Here is a 20,290-nt window from a genome sequence, read left to right on the forward strand (position 1 = left end):
CATGAATAGGGTGCGAAACCCCATAAGATGAAACTAACCAAAGTCATAATATGCTAAGTGACGGTATGAGTTTCTATTGCTATTTGATTCATTCAATATTCCATGTCCATTTCTTGTTACAACTTATTTTAATCTTTCATCTATTTCACGTCAATCTCCGACGTCGTGGCCAGACTCCCACATTTCGGTAACCGGGCCTGTGGGCCACTCGTGTCACTAGATTCGTCACGCGGATTGACCCAGTGCGGCGCGTGCGCATAAACACTTACTTTTTTATAGTTATTATTATATTGTTCACTTACCGTCGCCTTGACTGCTTAAGTTTTTACTGAGATTTTTAAATTGAAGATTTAAAAAGTAGGTGAGGTACGAGCAGTGTAGTTTCATTTCTAGGTTGAAAGATGGCTGTAAAATATTTATTGCTCCATTAAATGGTACAATATTGAGTATCTATTGACTTACCAGAAGAAAGCAAACTGCAATAAATATCAATAGCCCTTAGTTACAGTAATTAGTTAATTCCATCTTTATTACCTTTACAACTGGGTCGCTAGTTGCAATTTACCTGCTTTTCCTTTATTTAATAGTAAGAATCTTTGTGAGCCCGTCCCATAGTTCATGCGACATGCCACATTAACGATGACTTCTGCGAACTTGCACATCACCGCATTTTTTCCGTCACTCTCACCTTCAAGCCAGTGGCTCATCGTGCGACTGACGCGTTTTTGTCGCAGTTGTCGGGTAATTGGTTTAATAGTCGCACGGATTTGGAACGTGTCCGACCGTTTGTGGACCGACTCCCGGACCTTCTGTTGGATAATGATTTGGTTGAAGATGCTATGGGTGAGAATGGAAGGAAAGTAGATCTTATCTGCCTGGTAACAGAAGTGATAGTTAACTGCATTTAATGTCACAGAGATATATCTAAGCAAAGCTACTTTCTTGCTCGAACAATGGTGTGATCAGTAATTAGCAGCTGCCTAAGGACTGTGGAGCTTAGGGTAAAATAATCCTTCGAACAAATCACAAAGTCAACAATTAAAACAAAATTCCTTATTTGTAGGTTAGAACAGACTTCAATCATCACTTTAAGAGTAAGTAGTCAACTCGGACCACATGCCTACGGCCCATTTGGGACGAGTTGCAGAAAATAAAATAAAATAATATTTTTAGTGGTCAACTCGTCCCACGTCACTGCCACAATGAGATAAGGTACAGTCAGTAGCAAAAGGGTTAGTGTGGAAATAATAAAGTTCTATTACTTTGTCGAAAACAAAAGATTTTCTATGAACTTCATTCTATCTATGTTATCATTTACTTCATAAGTGACCGCCATGACCATTGTTTAAGCCACACATGTTTACTATTCTTAGTAATTTTGATTAACACATGAATTTGTGCGATTGCTAAAAAAAATTTAGGTAATAAATTATTTAACCGACACTAAAAAAGAGGTTCTTACTTCGTCAGGATTTTTTAATATGAAATAATCTATGAACAAAACGAAAGTAAAGAAAAAAACTATAAAAAAATATTTTTAATCTTGTGTTGCTAACTGTACCAAACATTGATAAAGTTTAAAAATCAATACAAAAAAAAAGTGGTACGAGTTGACCACTAAAAACTTAATTTATTTTTAATTTCCCCAACTCGTCCCAAATGGGCCGTAGGCATGTGGTCCGAGTTGACTACTTACTCCACTTTAAGATAGGCACGTTTCAATCTGAAAAAGACATTCAAAACCTACCTACACACTATAATTACATCATCGGAAACATTAAACTCTAAGAACTAGACAGACAAACACTGAAAAAGTTTGTCAATTAACTAAATGATTACTTAAGTGAAGTCAAATGGTTAAAGCAAATAAATTGCATGTATCATCATCAACTAAATTTGCTAGTTTTTGTGGCATTAAATCAAATGTCATCGCTTAAAGCACTTGATGAACGTATAGCAATTTACAATAATGAAACGCCACTAAATATTTTACTCGTAAAATGATCACAATTAAAATTGAACTTAGAGATTGCTGTCGTAAAGTCCAATGTCTTGAATTTTGGGGTTCTGCCAATTTGTCTTGGTTTGTTGGTTTCGTGTAATAGTTGGTGATGAGCATTTTGCCACAAATTGTTTGCAAGACAGGCTTCGTTGCTTGCTAATGATACAATTTCAAACATTATAAGAGTCACTAAATTATTTGCCTTACATCTCTCCAGTTGGGCAATTATATTAACATTTAGTATGCTAACGTTCAATTCTTCATCAAAGTATTCTTTTCTTTTGATCGCAATATCTTCATCTTCTAGCTTTAACAAATACGGAACCCGATCTTTGCAGACTGGAATACAATTGTCAATTTTTAATTAATATGATTGACGACTCAGCTCCAAATGTACAGCAGACTATTTCAATAACATTACCTCCATTACGAGAACAACGCTCCTGTGACCATTGTTCAGATTTAACAATTGCGTCTAATAACCAATTCATTGCTTCAAATTCTTTGTGACTAAACTCATCATTGAATTCTTCAGTTTTATGATTACATACTTAATTGTATTGTTTATGTTTCTCGTTTAGAACAATCATATCATCTAAAGGATAATTTATATTTGCTTTATTTTTATTTGAATTCAAGGATTTTTTTGAACCTTTCTTACTTTCACCATCTTCTTGTAGACAAGATTATACGGTATCCATATACCGTCATAACAAAATAACGTAAAGCAAACATAAGAAATGTCAACAAAAGGATGTTTATAAATACATGTAACGCCTTATTGTCATCCACTTATTAAATTGTATTATTATCACGAGTAAACACTTCGATCGTCAAGTAATCTCGAGTGTCAGAATTACAAGCTCTTGATTCATCAGTACCTACTACTGCTATTTGCATTTTCTCCTGTAATGTACTTTCTATATGAATATCGTAAGTTCCAGTTGTTTCTAAATTCTTACCATCTACCATCACTGCTAAATTCAAGTTTAACTTTCTGTTTTCTTATATTGTCGGATAATTATGTGGCTATCATTATTTTCCCATTATTTTCATATTTGCTATGACCCTTGGCCGTCTTTTCTGCAGTGGCGACATGGATACCGGATTCTGTCTTCATTATGTTCGGCAATTTACATTTTTGTGTCTTTCTCTCCCTCTTTAGTAATCGGTGTGGTGCTGTTGTCTCGGAAATTATTGGTATTTGATATTTAAACATCATCGTTAATTACTTCTGACGGAAATTTCTCTACTAAGTTTTAGTAATCGTTAAAATCTAGAAGCTGTTGACAGTCGTAAAAACTGAAATGTTAAGTAACACCGACATCGAAAGCTAATTAATTAATTTTACTAACAGATACAGAAGGCAGTTAAACATAAACAGCAATAAAACCGTCTCACCCATTTGAAATTAATATTCCTGATTGAATCTCTTGTATAAATCTCATAAGATCCTGTTTTCATAAATTATGATTATGTATAGCTTGGATATCAATTATTATTTGCTAACGATGTTCAATTAATAACTTGCTTCCTTTACATTTCTCATCCTTACTGTTCATGTCTTCGACGATGCTATAATTTTCTCAATGAGGGATATGTTCTAATATAATTTCTTCCATTGCTATAACTGTATTTGTTTTATGTGTATCTGAACCTGTTTCTTCTTTTACAGATGTGTCAGCCCCTTCATTGAACTATAAAGGAGATTATAAGCGGTAAGTGAATATTTGTATTAATTGTCCTTCAGTTGATTCATTAGTTTTATAATTGAAACGGCAGAAATTTAGCTTGTTCTCAGCTCTAACAATTGGTTTTAATAGCTTGGAGCACGTTTGTTATTCTATTGTAATTGTTGTGGTAAGTGGTGAAATGAATCGTGTATCTTATCAATAAACATGTGATGAAGATAAAATTAAGTGTTATCATATCAACCACTCAATTTCAAGTCAGACTTCTAGTAATAGACATCAACCATTCTTCCACAACTACAATATGCACATCACACGATACAACAGCTATTATAAATTCAGCTTCATGAATTACAAAGCTATCTATATTTATAGTCCCGTCTCCAAGATTATACATCGAGGAAGAATCGTAAACAAAGACATGACCTGGCGTAAATACGTTCCCGTCCTGTGCCCCACCTAGTCTGTAACCAGGTCATTGGGTACCCCCCACTGTGTCTGCCGTAATAAAAACTGCTATGTTTTAAATTACTCGTAATATCCAGCCATTACTTAATGAAGTGCGTTTTATATAACTGTGCTAGTACTTGAGCGAGTGTTGGCCGTGAATTTTGTAGTTAATGCGTCCTGTTAATTCTTGTGGCTAATGTTGCTGTTATACTTAGTTATCATTTTATGTTTAGTAGTTACATAGTATGTTTGTTAATGTAGTATTTTTATGGCAGTATCTTAATACACGAATGGTCGATTGCCACACTGAATCTCCTATCTTAAGGTTTATTCTCGGATCGAGCTCGCTATGGTGTATTAAGATTTTTTTATAAAATTAATCGATTTCAAATTTTTTATTGTACATGGCTAATTGTAAGCAATGAAGTACGTCCCCTCAATTATCATAACTTATTACATTTGTGCATCATTTATTTTCTATGCTCTTAGTGGAATTCCTGTAGTTTCACAGCTTAGCAATTACCTACATCTTCGTAGTATAGCTACATAGCGCAACTCTAGTGGTAAAGCATGCGGTTTTGATCGAAAATTCGAGACAATTAGTACAATTGCCTAGCCAGCGCAGTAACGTTTGGACACGTTATAAAATATGTGACATTCCGACACAAACGTCACATACGTTGACATGTCACGTACATAACACATAACATCCTAGATTACTGTTTTTGCGTGTGTGGCCCAATTTGGGAGGGAATGGCGATTTTGAATATACATAGCTACAAAAGGTACTGCAAAAACAAAATGTCGGGCAAGACAACTTTCTTTTCTGTGAAATTGACTTTTGTTGGGGAATTTCTACTCTGATGCATCTAAAATTAGATTACATTTTCTTTGACTCAAAATTCGGCTTATGTATAAGGATGTATAAATACAAATAAATTAAGATTACTTGATTGCAATCTACTGATTGAAATTGTACACTTGAGTTGGTACTGTTATCAGTAGACGATATTATAATCTGTGAAGCTAAATAAATTATTCCACTCAAGTATTAAAAAGAGGCGGTAACCTGTAAATTTATTGCTACCTGCGCATGAGTTGATAGAAATATTTTTTGCCTATCTAGTCTGTCAACCTTGACTTCTACGGTATTATAACCCCGCTCCATTAAATTAAGAATGTAATACTCCTGCGTAATTTATTGCGACTAGTATAACGTGATTTTATTAATTTCCTATAAATAATTTATTGCACGCCTTATAGTATTGATTAAGCTTACAAATTATTGCCTACTGTACCCATAGTACGAGTTTGCTTTTCGTAAACGAGAGCGCGTTCGGCGCTCTGATTGGTTGGTTTATTCGAGCCGGCCAATCATAGCGCCAAACGCGCTCTCGTTTTGATTAATTTAAACGTAAAGCAAACTCATACTAAGGTTACTTGTACTCACATTTTTATATAAATTTAATTAATGACAAATTGCTACTGTTATAATATCGTTAATTGTATCAGAGTTGAAAATAATTTATTTTAATTGATCATGAGATATATTAAAACTTCAATGTTATATAAAGATCAGATATCCTACCAATAACATAAAATAATAAATACTAACAATTACATATTTTGAATTTGTCTGACCGAAACATAAGTTTATAACAAAGACATAAGTAATGTATAAAGAGAACTGAAATATAAATTTCCATATGCATATAACAATAGAAATCGCGATCGCTTATCGCTGACAACCGCGGCCAGTGTGGCATACTGTAGCGGGCGCGTGCGCCGACCTAAATACCCGCCTCTAACGGTGCGTGCGGCCACTGCGCACCGACCTTTATAGTGCGGATCTACAGCCAGGCAGCCGACTGACATGCGAATATCTGACGTCCACGTCACGGGCACCTCGTCTTCCAGAAGATTGGATATGATGGATATGATAGCAGCTTCTTAGAGAAATTGGTTAAATGTCAGGCCTCCTAGATGATGGCACTTAAACGCTAGTCAAACGTATGAGTAAAGGTAGAAAGAGGACTGTATACATTACATTAGGTTAGTTATATGGTATTATTTGCTTGAAAGTGCAAAGCACAAATTAGACAGTAATTAAATAAACATTTCCAATTTAACTATTTCAAGATTTCCACCAACGAGCACAAATGTAGCTTCACTGACAGACAGACTGACGGACAATTCAATTTGACGTTTCCAAAATTACCTAATTATGGATTAATTTAAATATATGCCTTACCTTTTTGAAATCATTTTTTTAGAATAATTTGTATATCTACCATTCTTTTTTTCCCGTTTATCAGAATGAACCCCATCTGTTATATTCCATCGAAAGATAACACCTACAAAATTGAACCATAAAAAACAGCACTGAACAAGTACCTAGGCATTAATGAATGTCCAACGGCTGATTGTTCATAGTTAATACAATTAGCTCCAACAGCGCGTCTAGCTCACGTGAATTAGTACTCGACTTTGATGTGACGCACTAGGCCCACGTGGACTAATTATCGCATTATAATGAGGGTTTTGTTGACTAATTGTCTTTTGTTTCTATCTGTCTTTCTAGTGGTGCTTTTCCACCGGTATGTGCTATGTAAGTATGCTAATATGTGATAGGTAAGCTGTGAAACTATGTGACCGTTTCCACTGATTCTAAGCTGTGCTACGAAGATGCGCAGCTCGAGTATGTGATGTATCGATAGTAGGGAAGCCATCCATAGCACGCATCTTTCCATATAAAAAACATACCTAGCTTAGCTGAGTCCGTTTCCACCAGTGTTAAACTATGTGTACCAATGAATATGATTGGTGGAAGCCAAATGCATCCACAGCAACGTAGTGTAAACACATCTCTGATGGAAAAGCACCCTCATGTTTTCGTACATTTGCTTCCAAAGCCAAATGTTTGTATGGAAAGGGATATTCTGACAGCCATAAACATAGGATACTCTTGTACCTATACCAGCACTTAATTCACGTATTATCCACTTGAAATTATACTTGAAAGATTACAATAGGTAGACCTGTTGGCGTCTGTCTTTATAGTACTACTAGTTTCTGCCAGTGGCTTTCTTCCTGGTCCCGGTGTTATTCCAGACCATAATCTATCCCTGTTCCAAAGGAGATGGCTAAATGACTGACCCAGGCATAATAACAAGAATACGAATTTCACGCTAACCCGTATCATTTAAATATTCACTTATGAATTATTTTGTGTTTAACTAATTCTTATAACTTGGTGAACAAAAATTAACAAAAAATAAGTTTCATAATTGATTTTTTTCTGTTGTGGTTTGACATGACAACACGGAAGTAGGTACTGCAAGCTATTATTAGGACATTAGTTTCCCCGAAAATCAAATCGAAATAATTAAACGAACATCAATTTTTAATAACGGTAATATAATGACTTTTTTCTGAAACCAAATAATTGTAAATGTTTTGATCGACACAAAATATATATTTTGTATAAGATTGCACAATCTTACTATATATTTTGTGTCTGTTCTTGGTTACTTTGTGTTCATTATCTAGTATAAGCAGAATTGTTTACCTATCTACCTCATATATAAATAACTTTCGGCTCAGGTTCATCAAAACGCCTTGGTAAAAGTTCAGAGCAATGTTATATTTTGAAGTTTTTGTAACGTTGTTTGACGTAGGAGCGCTACTTTATTTTCAGGATTGCGCATATATGCCAAGTTTCTGGACCTTCTTAACTACAAAATATCAATCTTTAATTATGCGGCTTTATTTATTGCTAGGTACCATATTTATACAATATTTATTTGTACGGGTTACGACGTCCATACTTTGGTTTAGCCATGTCCTTTCACCCCAATCCCTTCAGCCGTTTTAACATGATAGAGTAACAAACAAACACACAAACTTTCGCGTTTATTATATTAGTAAGATACAGTGACTAATGTCGTTACTATTAGTCCATTATGAATAGTGTAAACAATTTCGATAATTGAATGTCAATTTCTCCAAATCAATAGTGTTGTTTTGGCATTCCACCATTGTATTGGAGTCTGTTCAATGCTTGTTTTGGTACTCACCATTGTAGAGAGTCGTTGTGATCCATTTATATTGGGAATGTTATAGGTCATTGTCTCTTAATATTTGTGTCTATCATCAGACGCATCATGAAGATTCTGCATGCCGTCACATCAACAGTCTAAAGTGGCTATAGTTGGCAAAAGGTCACTTCTCACACGGAGAAGGTTTGAACATTCATCACTACGATTGCTCAAATTATAATTAGAAATTGTAAGCCTAGGTTTTCTCACGATGTTTTCCTTCACCGTTTGGTAATGGTGTCTAAATAGTCTTAGACAGTACGTATAACTCGGAAAAAATCATATTAGTACTTGCCGTTGATAGGTTTCGAACCCTCTAGGTTGCCCCATGCATGAGAAACGGACGTCTTAAACCACACAGCCGTCACAGTATTATAAAAATAGAATTAGGAATTTTGAAAACGTTTTCCATTTTTCATTTTATCGTCATGCACAAATGCGAAATGGTTGACAATAACTCATAATTATGCAGGTAGGCATACTGTATACTGACCCACCTTTCAGCTACAATTATGCAATTAACAACTAATTACAAAAAACCAATAACAAAACCGTCGAAGCATAAACAATTGCTCTAAACTGTGACAATGAACTCAGTGGCCACGGCTTCCATAACGGTAGGCCAATACAGCCAATATCGCCTCTAAAGCCGCGAGTGAGTAATTAGAGAGGGCTACTTGATAATTTTGTGAAATTAGCTGTATGCAGCTTGCCCATGGCACAGTTGTGTCTAAAACCTGGGGAAATTAGCCTGGTTGTGCGGCGGAAATAATAGCTGGTCTCATCTGATAACGCTAGGTGCCTAGTCTAGTGTTTGTTAATACCTTAAGTCTTATAACTAGATGCCTTAATGAGGATACTTTCAAATATAGTGCCGTATTTGGTTGTGTTGTTTTAGGTCTACTGCTGTTTGGGCTTAAATTCTAATTAAGTGGTGTATTGTAGTTTTCGATTCACAGGTCTGGTAAAGTACTACTGGGCTTTTTTCGGTTTTTCGATAATTTCTCTTAAGGAGTCTGGAATTGTACCCAGTATTATGGCAATAGGCATACTCCCTATGACATGGGACTTTATAATACAAATGGTGAAAAGTAGGTGTACATTGTACAGTTGTATTAAGTGCCGTAATGTGCAGATGCACCTCTGTTTACCATTTGGAGATAAAAAGACGTTGCGTTGCTTATAGTTTTGTATTTGTAATTGTTGAATATCTGTCGTATCATGCGCTTGATTCTCATTGTTAAATTAACTTTCCATTCCCTACACTTAAAGTAGCCTGTACTATTTTCCTATATCGAAAGCCTTACTAAAGTCACAGAAATTCAAATGATTTTCCATTTATTTGAAACAAAGAAACGAACAACAATTACTTTCTGACATAACTAAATACAATTAACTAAAGCAAATACATAGGCTTTATTGTTTATTGAAAACATGACTGCCCTGAGAACAGGCTTTAGAAAATTAATCAATAGTACGTAATATCTAAGTCACGATGCATTTCTAAGGAGCAATATGGAAACTAAGACATATTGTGTCTACAGATGTGAAACAAACAATGCTTATAACTTGTAGGTATTCTTTGAAACCTTACGTGTGAACATTAGGTTATACCTATATATTGTTCTACCTAGTATGTGCTGCACTTGTTATGTATGTTTTGTTGGATATAAGGTACAAAATGATTATTTTGCTACTAATTCTGAGACCACTTTTAACCGACGAGCATGCATTAAAAGACTTGATGAAACGAAAGAGGTATGTGAGAATCGTAGCAATTGGCTTTCCATTGTCTGCCTACCCCCATGGGAGACAGGCGTGAGGTTATGTATGTATGTAATTCTGTGACCAAACAGTTGAAAATGCGATTTTTTTTTATTGTGGAAATTGAAGTCAACTCGTCTGTTTAGTACGACGTGCTAGCAGCAACTCCAAGAGCCTTCTTACCTTACTAATTGCCTAAAATAGAAAAGCTACTATTCAGAAAATCGTGTGATCATATCAAAATGTACTGTAAGTATAATTTAATAAGCTATAATATTCAGTGACCATATCTAGACCATAGATTGGTTAAGGCTTCTGACAAACAAACGTAGGTACCTATTTGCCATTTGCGATTCATTATTCTTTGCCATTTATCACGGTTATATTGTTGTGGAATGCGGTGGGGCAAGTTATAGGCGAGAGCGATTTTTAAATTATCTGAAGATCTGTATTCAGAATAGAACTTCTTGTGAGCGATATGATGATGATGGTAGGGCCTCATGTCTTCTGCCCATTTTCATAATTTGGGACCAATAATTTCTATAGCCCAATTTTAAACGCGATTGTGATATGAATGGCCACATCTTCGCTTCACCGTTCTGGCAGAAAGCGGGTTGGTGGCCAAACGCAGACTTATCAACGCTAAAAAAAGTCCTATATGTAAACATATTGACGCTTAACAAACCCTTAGTATAACTATATAGCGACAAAAACGCAAGATGACACAATAATTATAGAAAAACCCATACCTGTAAAGTCTAAACGAACATAAAATGTCCATAAAAATTCTCCCATAACTTGCACCATAGCAAAAACTAAGGAACGCGTGACGGACGCACACGGCGACCTTGCAAGTAAAATATAACACATATCTATCTACGTATGCATGTATATGCAGTCGGTACCGTTACACATGGCCATGGCAGGTCGGCCATGGTGACAGCACCATTCCGCAGACCATGGAATTGTGGGCAATTATTCTCTATAATGTAATACGTACCAGTAATTGGCCTAAAGCTAGGCGAAAGCCGTTACTCTCAAAGAAAATACTCGTGCGTTCCTCTCTGTGTGGCTGTCGGGTATGTGCGTATTTGTGGACTTATTGTATGTGCGTTGGAAGAAGATGATCGTTGAGAATTACTCAAATTAATATAGCAATTATAGTTTATTAGTTGTAGTAGTTTAATACAGTAAGATGTGCGTTAGTAGTAGATTTAGCTTGATTTTAAATAAGGGTCGAACAAGTTTTTGCACAAGTAACAGACCCTAGTAGAATTAATAGTTAAACAGACACTAAATAGATTGAACTATAGAATATAGTGAAGATGCACTAACTAACCTTTAATACAGATACTATAATTGATTCTAATATCCACATGCATTTTAATTATCTATACAACCAAAAGCAATTCAAACAAAACATGTCTGCACAGCATCTATCAAACCAAACACCATCAAACACGCAACAAGATAAAGATTACATACAGCTTCATCTCGAGACAATGTCTCCGAAGTGTGCAGCCAGGCTACTTCCTCAATAACTGTCTCCAATGGCCCTAATTGTGCCCTGAGTTATGGCCTCAGCCCAACGAATTAATATCTCGTTTTGAACATATTGAAAAACACTTTTGTCGCCTCTAATGGTGCTGACGCCACTAGGATATAATTTAGACGTGTGCTCTCGATTCTAGTTCCTATTTCTGTTCCATCATTATTGTGATGGGCTGCAAAAAGTGATGTGTCCTCTTTGGGTGTCGCTTCTTGAGTGTCGTTTGGGTTATGATTTGTGGCTTGATCGTCGTTGTTTAAAATGTTGTCTGTTGTTAACAGTAAAACAGTTTTATTTTTTGTTTTGCTGTATTAAAATTACTTCATATTTTTTCCATATCTGAAACAGTTTAAAGTTATGACATGTTTGTCTTTTGGGTCTATATAATTTTGTTCATGATTTTCATTACTTAAACCAGACTATGTTGTTAGATTCTCAAACCATATTTGAAAAGACCTTTCATTCTTTCTTTAACCGTAAATAAAATATTAAATCTCAAGTCAACTCAATATGAGTAGCTGTCCCATCTTCTACTGCATACGTTCCAACTCCCAATAGAATCCGAATATGTTTCCCCATTACTTGAGCTGTAGGTGTTACAGCAATAACATTTGTATTACCATGGAAATGTTTACTGCCACGATTTGCATACGCATTGCCCGATATCATTTGACGCCTTATCTCAACGTTAACGGCCCTGCCTGAAGTTTACTTGTATCTTATTATCTTTTACATCTATTCTTGTTAGCTTCTCTGATATTGGATTGTGTTTATGTTTGATTTCTTTATTTGTGTCATATGTTTCTTACACATTGTTCCTTACACTAAAGTCTTTTATTAGAACATTGACTTTAGTCTTTGATAAATGATTTCTGAAGTCCACTATTGGTATATACAGTCGTAAGTTTAGATCTAGAATGGTCCTGCTTATCTAACTGGTAACAACTCCTCTAACCATCTTTAATTAACGTTAAAGAAAACATCCTACCGATAACCATGCAAAATACTCTATATTGCTATACCAACTAACTTTTTTATCATTTTACTCCTGTCATAAACTTAACCCCTTTTCCAAAGAAAATCAAATAACATATACAGCGAAACACGCAAAGATCATGCGTCTTATGTCTCACTCGCCTCGCCTCAGTCACTTTAGCCCCCGGCTATCTAATGGCTATCTTAAAACTGTCCCAACGGTTTTGTTGCTCATTCGTCTGCATAGACCCAATGATTTGTGTAATGCAACCGGAGTTACGCTTGGAGCTATGGAAACAGCGGATTTATGATATGGATATGGTAACCGAGAGATATGTCAGAGGGTCACGCGTGGTATTCCTTGAGGCTTGTGAATTAATAAGTGACACATGTTCTTTATCGTTCATGTTGCAATTGATGCTACGAGCAAAACAAAGCTTAGCTGAGACATACCTAATAATTAAACAATAGCCCGAAACACGACAGCTTGTTATTTTAGTGATATCAATAAAGAAACTTCAAAAGAAGTAAGAACAAAGATCATGGATAGTTTAACTTAACGGTGCAAATTACAGAATATTCCAAGTTTGCTCAACTTAAAGACAATATCAAATAGCGAACTTCAAAAACACACAATGCTAGTCTACATTTATCCCGGACAATAATAAATTGTTTGCTTGGATACAGATTTCCTCTCATTTCTTGGCCCCGCGTCATTGACAAACGGGCCTACAAGATAACAGTTTCCACTATCTGGGTTAAACTAGTCTGATTAATAAAGATTTATAGAAGACTTTAATCATTAGGCCCACGGGTCTGCCTGCCTGCCTGTTCAAGTTCATTATGCTCCTTGATAATACCTTCGTGGCATTCAATTTATTGTATGAATCATTCAATTTTGATCGATTCTTAGTTATGGTTTTAGGTGGCACTTTTACAAATGGCTGACAACCTAGAATAGTTTTGATTGTCGTCAACAGTACAATATCTAGATCTACTGTGTTTATTGCAGTAATTAAACATGGCAGCTTTGTTCAGTATTATCTTAGCCATTGTTGAACACTCAATTGTATCTGTTCGGTCGGTTTTGTGGATGCTTACCATCATGTGGACAGTCTGCTCGTTTGCCCTTTGTCCCATAAAAATTTAAGAAAACATTTATATATTTGGAATATAATTTTACCTAAGTTCCTGTACAATTTCTAATGCCCCAGTACATCTGTATTCTCATTCCTAATTACCACCTATCCTTCAAACTTACCCTCAGTGTCCAGCTGTTAGAAATGATTGATTTAGCAAAAAGACACCTTAAACACAAGACTTAACCTTTTAAATACATTAGCAACATTGCCAACTTAATCAGTGGTACTGTGGCTGTGATTGATTGCTCTAATGTTGTGTAAGATTAATTGAGAGTTGGACTGCTGGAGTTGGGATTCAGGATTGAGATTAGTTTATTTAGGTTTCTTAGTAATGTAGAGGAACTGTAAGATTGAATGATAAAGATCGCGATATCGTTGTTAAAGAGAATTTCTTTGATAAAGATTACGTAGGTGATGCAGACAATGATTACGACAAAATGTCTACGCGACTTTATTTGGTACACTTGTCAAAAAAATCACATCAGCTGTGGAATAAGGTCATACGTGTGTTTCACCAAAGATATCTAATTAATGACAATGACTTTTCATTATAAAAGTAAAATGTTAGTAAGAGATGGTTTAAAGCAAGTCATCTTAAAATCTAAACCAAAACCTACATAATTGGCATTTACACTCAATAACAAAACTTGCTCAACACAACAGCAATTCTAATATTTATAAATCATAATTAGTAATCGTTTAATTTGTAGACTAACATATTGCATCTCCTTAATCCATGATTAATTGCGTTCAACGATGTACAATTAGTAGCGAGATGATTTAGTAATCTTACCACACTACTTTACTGAAGGAGTTGCTAGGAATTGCATTTTGCAGGCCATGCAGCTATTAATTTATCATTACGTCTTAAACAGCAATTGTTCAATTCAGCGCATTAAATAAGTATTGCTTTAATCGTCCTGATGTCTTTTGTTTTATTTTTAGTATTAATAGTAGTTAATTTGTCTAGTTCTTCATTTAGTTTAGCCAGTAATTCTTGCGTGACTTTGTGAATTACCAATTTATCATCTGCATTGGCAATGAAAAGAGAGAGTCGTCAGAGTCGTGCAGGTGGATCTGTGTTCTAGTTGAAGGGCTAAGGGAGAAGTTTTTATTCTTACCATAATGATGAAGATGATAATGATGATTGGGCAATAAAGTTAACTCCGTAGTCCATAGGCTAGACTACTCGATGTAGTCTAGCCTATGGACTTTAGATTTGATCAAAATGGGTAACCATGATACCACCCACACTGATTGACTCTCTACCCTTTAAGAATAAGGAAAACATCTTACATCCAAAGTTACATCTGATTAAAAGTTACAGATTTGGGCACACTTAACCACACACATACTGCAGTACTTACGGTATTGCTTACAAAATTACAAAGTTCTCGTTCTCATTAAAAATGTATCAGCAATTTACCTCTTATCTCAAAATACCTTTCACTTTCGAAAACATTCATTTCAGGACGTGTTTAAGTGATTTTGGCATTGCCACCAAGATCGGGTTTATTTTAATTCTTATCTTCAAATGACCAGTCATGCGGAATACGGAAGGCAACTGGTAAAATAATGACGTCACTGTAATTTATTCCTTTTTTTTTCTTCTTGATGGTAACAATTTATTCCTTATGAACGGCAGTTTGACGCATATAAAATGGCAGCTGTCAAAATATTTGTTGGTGATTGGTGGGAATTGACAAATACAGTGACATTGTCATCAATAGCCATCGCTTTTAGAGTGACCATTGTCAGATAGCCATCTTAGTGTAACTTCTAATGTCAATTCCCACAATCCCCAAAAAGATTTTGGGACATTTTATCACATTTTGTAGCAACACCTTTTAGACCAATCAGTCAACATCTTTGCTTTGCGCAAACACTTCATTTAGCGCACAAAGAAACAAACCTCTGTGTCGGAATTAGCGCAAGTGGGTGGTGTTAATATTGAACCAAAGTTTACTGAACTTTTAGTTAATGTTGAAACACTTTCAGGTAAATTAAGGTGAATTGGGCAGTTTCTGCTTCCGCGGCCATTCTATCTAGATCGATGGAGTGAGTCATTATGGATTTTATTTTAAAGACGTTTTGTTTATTGGTATAAGGTTGGCTGGTGAAATATGTGCGTGGTTTGAACCGGAGGTGTCTGGGAGAGGAAGATTCCTCGCTGTTTAATATAAATTGTTTTGATCGGTAACTGATCTCTTAGTTCCTTTTTCTTCTCAGGTTTTCCCGTGAAATAAATTCTCTCACTTAACTCACGATTTCACGCATTATTATTTCTACAAGCAGCAATGTAAACAGGCCAATGACTATGTGAAATATTGTCAGCATTTAATGCAACATAATAATATCTCAAAGGATTTGTAGAAGTAAAGTTTATAAAAATAATTCAGTCTGGAGCAGTCACGTCATGCAACATGCTGACGTTAAGCTGAATTTATGAAGACGCAATGGTAGCCCAAACGACTTGACTTACTGAACAACTAACAGTCAGTTAAGAAAACACTTACTAGAAAGAAGAAAGAAAATCCAAAGTAAAGTAACAATAAACTGACAATACAAGACATAATTTAGAGCAATTTTAACAAAGCTTATACGGTACTATACTACAAACAAGTCTTCAAACTATTTAAGAAAAAACGTCAAAGTGTGAACAGATAAACCCAAATAACTTGAGACGAAGTAAGAGTATGGGAAAACAGTAAAAACTCGTGATGATCACACGCGACTTGCGAGAACACATACATTTTACATGTATGCGCTGGCGCATGTCATCAATGCGTTTAGTTTCTCTGTCATTAAATCATTTAGGTGCCCATTTAATACTGATATTGGTTGTCTGTCTGTTTGCAAGCGCGACTACTGAGCTATGACTGTAGGATTCGTTTCTTGAATTGGACAAAGTATCATGAGCCCAATTTTTTTCATTATCTTTCTCAAAGCGCTTGATTGCTACTCCAGTGCTTGATACAGACTGCTTTGATGATAAAGACAGAGTTGAAAAAAATATCTCAACGGAAAACTGCAACAATTGCGCAACAAACATCAAGTAGATCAAAATATCCGCTCTCTATACTTAGAACAGTTTCTCAACCAATGTTAATACACACGAGTAATCCATATGTACCCTGTACATCAACCTATACAAACCAGTTTATCATGGTCTCGCTCTGTACAATCTTTCCACACATTCGACGGTCATGTTACACTGGTTTTGCATACCTTGATGTGGAGTCAAGTGTACCTGGTTATTAAATATATCCGTCAGTGCGTTGACCTTGAGGTATTTCGTCTGCTAAATGCTCAGTGTATACGATAAACTTGATACTTTAATGGCCGACGGTATTGTTATGGTCTTGATATTTGCGGCTCCAACTAAAATTAGGGCCGTTTCAGATTGGAAGTTATGAAGGAAAGGGAGAACTGTTTGGTGGAAAGGTTAAAATTAGTTTTGAATCTTAAGCTTTATTGTGCTTTATTTTAGGTTCGGATTAAGATGAAATTGTAGATGTTTGTTACGTGGTACGGATTGGTGTTATGGATTTGTTTCTGGCTTTGCCAGTGCTTTATTCATGAATGTTAAATTAAGCTGCTACTGTTAGATGTTTCGTTTTCAAATCAAAGGTAAAATGTCCTTTAGGACATCTTGTTAGAATTATAATCGGATCTAAGACCTCATGTTAAGGAGTAGTAAGCCTGTAAAATTGTACATCATCATCATCATTATCATCATCAGCCGGTATTAGTCCACTGCTGGGCATTGGCCTCTCCAATAGCACGCAATTGAGCTCGATCTTCAGTTCTTCTCGCCAGTCTCCTTGCATTGAATCAATTATGCAAAACAGTTACAAAGTTTTGAAACTTAAACTTGGCATAATGCAGTGTAAAATTGAATTCTGATCAAAAAAACAACACTCTTATGAAAAGTCCATTGCTAGCGTCTACTGTCGAGCAATTATATTCACTTTCTCATTGAATTAAAATACCTTTTTATTGAAAACTTTCACGAAATAAATGATTTTAATAAGGTGACTATGGTATCGATTAAATCTTCGTAAGTAGTGTATGTATATGCTTATTCATATTTGTATGTATAAGGCTGCCTCGCTTATCGAGTGGTCGCAAGTGCGACTGTCGGGCATGAGGTCCCTGGTTCGATTCCCGGGTCGTGCAGAAGACTTTTGACTGAAATTTTGTCAATAGGTGCTTTATCAGCCACTAAACTTCCACATGGACCGGTTGACGGTGACGTAATGAAATCAATTGCCCAGTTGTATATCCAAGATTTTGTTATTATGTTATTTGTCCCATAAAACAATAATGTCTCCAATTATTTTCCTCTTTCTTACTCCAAGTATTATCATAGCTATTTAGATTATCTATCCCCATTTCACCCACTCGCGGATTACGTTTGTGGAGGGATTATCTCACTCCCTAATACATAATACAAACCTACGCATTATTTCGAAACAATATGTTTGTAATACTTTTAAACCGACTTCCCAAAAAGGAGGAGGTACTCAATAATTTTGAGAAAGGCAATGTAATGTTGGATGACTACAACTCTGTGTAAAATGATCATATTAAAGGGAATATCGTTGAGATAGTATAGATGATTATTGTTTATAAATAATAATAAATAAATATCGTCACGCCTTTTATCCCCGAAGGGATAGGCTGAGGCATTATGGCATGTAATGTCACTGTACAATGTACATCCGCTTTTCACAATTAATATGTAATATTTGTAACTCTACTCTAAAATTTCAGTTCCCTCCCTCAAAATGGGAATCTTCACAGCAAACCGCGGATTAGGAAACATCATAAGGTTCCTCCAACCACATGGTGTGGTATTCCTTTGCCCATAAGCATGATAGTTTCCACAGACCCAAACCACCATTGCTTCACAGCAGAACAAGCTACACCATAACTTTATTCGATTCTCACCTTTATCACAAAGTTATATGGTTGAAAATCTCTTGCAGTAGTTAGACAGATAAGTATACTTTGATGTGCTGTCCTCTATACATTAGTATGTACACAAACTTGTCCCAGTTTCCAAGCGTTAATAAGTGTTACTTAAACGGATTTGGTTTACGTAAAGGCATTATATTACGGCCTTGGTTTGTCTGGCTTCCCAAGTTGACAGGGTTCGTTGGTACACTAAATTGCACCTTGATTATATGGAAATAGGATACAAATTGTCTAATGTCATCAAACTTGTAAGTATACGTGCTAATGACTTAGTAATTAATATATTCAATGCTTCTTTGGTATAGGAGGCAGTCACAAAAGCGTTTCTTGAACAAAGCTTCGAGTTTGATTTGAAAAACCATTTTAGAAACAATGATTAAAAAAATTATATGGCAATAGGCTCACCCTCTATTATATGGGACTACCAACTAATAATACAAGTGGTGAAAACTGGGTATACATTCTACAGAGGCATTACGTGCCGTAATGTGTACCTCTGTCTACCCCTTCGGGGTTGAAAGGTGTGACGATGTGACGATTAAGAGAATAAAACGATTTTTCTCAAGACCTCTTTCAACTGATATATCTTGTACTTGGTCTTAGCAGCATATATATAGTTAAACATGAAGCGACTACCATCATTCCTCCACAATCCATAAGCTAGACACTAGCAAAATAAATCGAATGCGAGCATTTGCTTTCCACAAGAACATTTCCTAACCTACCTTTATTCAGTAAAGTTATGAAAAGTAAAATTGCCTAATTTGTTGAAGGAAATGGCCAGTACTTAGTTCTGTGATGAAGCTTGCATCCTGGTCCCATTCAGTACTTATTGGTTAGGCTATGGGGCATTGTGTATTGTTTTACTGCTTTCGTAAGTTACTGTGGAGTTTAATAAATGATAACTATTGTCCAGAGAAATTGGTATTAGAGTAAGAGTTATCTAATAGAGCTCTCGTTGGTTGAACTTAAAATTAATTTGAGAAGGAATTCTGGAACTAGAAGCGATGTGAAGAGTTTATTCTCTTTTTAAGTCCTCAGAAGAGTAAAAATGATAGATTTCAGAATTAATTTAAGAAGGAATTCTGGAGCTGAGCGAAGTGAAGAGTTTATTTTCAGTGTCCTCAGAAGAGTAAAAATTCTGGATTTCGTTTCCCGAGTAGGACGTTCTCAATGTATTTCTATAATGCCAGTAGTTTTGGTTTTGTCACTCTGTCAGTCAGTCAGTCAGTCACTCACTCAGTAACGAAGAGTTTTATATATTATTATGCAGATTTGGCGTGAAACACGGAATTTGAAGTTGTGTAGCTACCTATACCTTCCTATTCTTTTGTCAAAGTCTTGGTAGAATGACAATATGCTTTTAACTTATCTCCCCACACTACTTCAGCTGAAGGGATTCATATCATCCTAGTCTATAAGAGGGGGAAAACGTAACCCTGGCAGTGGTGTGATAAAAAATGTACCTCAAAGGGATGAGAAGGGTCGCATCGATCCAAGCCACCCCCTGTCTGTCGCATGTCTGGCTGGCTGATGACTATTTTACACCCTTGAAACTGATAGGGTTGGTAGTAACTGACTCATTTGTATAGTAATATGTCCTCAGAGCTTCAACAATTTTTTTTAGTTATTATATTATA

The 20,290-nt window shown here is 35.6% G+C and overlaps 1 protein-coding gene across 3 annotated transcripts in view; it reads left to right on the forward strand.

Annotated features, from left to right (window-relative positions):
* Window positions 1-20,290, forward strand: part of LOC118277913 (LIM domain only protein 7) — a 178,039-nt gene that overhangs the window by 29,282 nt on the left and 128,467 nt on the right. For all 3 annotated transcript variants that reach the window (XM_035596928.2, XM_050700231.1, XM_050700232.1), the window contains exon 2: window positions 3,678-3,720. The gene's annotated coding sequence lies outside the window, so the exon portion shown is untranslated. The remainder of the gene's footprint in view (window positions 1-3,677; window positions 3,721-20,290) is intronic.

Source organism: Spodoptera frugiperda, chromosome 18, assembly GCF_023101765.2.
Source record: "Spodoptera frugiperda isolate SF20-4 chromosome 18, AGI-APGP_CSIRO_Sfru_2.0, whole genome shotgun sequence".
NCBI lineage: Eukaryota > Metazoa > Arthropoda > Insecta > Lepidoptera > Noctuidae > Spodoptera > Spodoptera frugiperda.